Below are 2,091 nucleotides of genomic sequence, written 5' to 3' on the forward strand. Positions count from 1 at the left end.
GACAGGTAATATCCCCTCCACTTACATAGGGCATACACCAAGTAAGTGACTTTGTAATTTTACTTCATCCTCTTCATTTACATGAAGGGGTAACCAATGGAAACCTCTAGAGGGTAAAAATTCTGTAACGGGGCTCTTGAGCCCCTATGCTCGGGCCCACTCCCACCCTGTGGAGCATACTTTCATTTTCAATAAAACTCTGCTTTTGTTGCTTCATTCTTTCCTTGCTTCATTTGTACATGTTGTCCAATTTTTTGTTCAAGACGCCAAGAACCTGGACACCCTCCACCGGTAACAGTTTTATCCCCTGAGTCTAGCTGTCTTGGTTTGGGATTGCCCCAGTTCCTGAGAAAATGAATTGGGTCGTCACTTCTTTGAGAGGTGGTCCTAGATAGCACAGTAAAGGACAGAAAAAGTCAAACGGGAAAGGGAGAAAGGCCGACACAGTATACTGGATTAGTGAGTTACCTCTATGGGCAACTGGAACTCAACCTCACAGAGACCCTCTGAATGGGTGTGTAGAACACACTTGAGAATTGTCCTGGGATATTTGTCTACCAACTTGTTTTTCATTGGTAGAGGGTTGCTCCTGAGGCATTCCTCAAGCAGAAAGACCCAGAAAGCCATTCCTATCCACAATAATTTTCTGCAGATCTGATGAGAGGGCTGAAGGGATATGCATAAGGAACCAACAGACTGCTATGCTCGCTGAGTGCCAGGCATGTGATAGGCTCTGGGTAAATACAAAAAATAAAGAACAAGGCCGGGTGCAGTGGCTCACACCTGTTATCCAGCACTTTGGAAGGCCGAGGTGGGCAGATCATGAGGTCAGGAGTTCAAGACCAGCCTGGCCAACATGTTGAAACCCTGTCTCTACTAAAAATGCAAAAATTAACCAGGTGTGGTGGAGGAGCACCTGTAATTCCACCTAAACTTGGAAGGCTGAAGCAGGAGAATTGCTTGAACCCAGAAGGCAGAGGTTGCAGTGAGCCGAGATCACACCATTGCACTCCAGCCTGGACGATGGAATGAGACTCGTCTCAAAAAATAAATAAATAAATAAATAAATAAATAAGAACACAAGAAAAGCAAGCGGAAAAGCACTCAAGTCTGTCTGAGCAGACAAGAGGCCTTTCTAGCACAACTGGTAATTATTGAATTGTGTTGTTTTGTTTTATTTGTAAGAGACGGGGGTCTCATTCTATTGCCCACACTGGAGTTCATGATGTGATCAAGGCTCACTGCAGCCTCAAACTCCTGGGGTCAAGCGACCCTCCCCTCCAACCTTCTGAAGTAGCTGGAACTGCAGGCACATACCACCATGCCCCAATTCTTTTTCTTTTTTGAGACAGAGTCTTGCTCTGTAGCACAGCCTGGAGTGCAGTGGTGCAGTCTCAACCCACTGCAACCTCCAGCCCTGGAGTTCAAGCAATTCTCATGCCTCAGCCTCCTGAGTAGCTAGAATTGCAGGCATGCACCACCATGCCCGGCTAATTTTTGTAGTTTTGATAGAAACGAGGTTTCACCATGTTGATCAGGATGGTCTCGAACTCCTGACCTCAAGTGGTCCACCTGCCTCAGCCTTCCAAAGTGCTGGGGATTACAGGCATGCGCCATCATGCCCAGCCCATCCTAACCACTTAGAGTTTATTTTAGGGGAATGGAGAACGTATATTTTAGAAAGGTAAGTCTGGAGCTGGCCCACTGGTGCACTCCCATATTCCCAGTTACTTGGAAGGTTGGGGCATGAGGATTGCTTGAGGCCATGAGTTTGAGATTACCCTTGACAATGTAGCACGATAACGTCTCAAAAACAAAAAACAAACAAACAAAAAAAACCCAACCAAAAAATGAAGCATAAATTTGTTCTTCCTGACACCTCATTAGAAGGAGTTGAATCTGATGTCAGGCAGACTAATTAAGAAGATGTAGCCGGGCGCGGTGGCTCACGCCTGTAATCCCAGCACTTTGGGAGACCGAGGCGGGTGGATCACGAGGTCAAGAGATCGAGACCATCCTGGTCAACATGGTGAAACCCCGTCTCTACTAAAAATACAAAATATCAGCTGGGCATGGTGGCGTGTGCCTGTA

This window comes from Cebus imitator, unplaced genomic scaffold (assembly GCF_001604975.1).
Source record: "Cebus imitator isolate Cc_AM_T3 unplaced genomic scaffold, Cebus_imitator-1.0 Scaffold135, whole genome shotgun sequence".
NCBI classification, from domain to species: Eukaryota; Metazoa; Chordata; class Mammalia; order Primates; family Cebidae; genus Cebus; species Cebus imitator.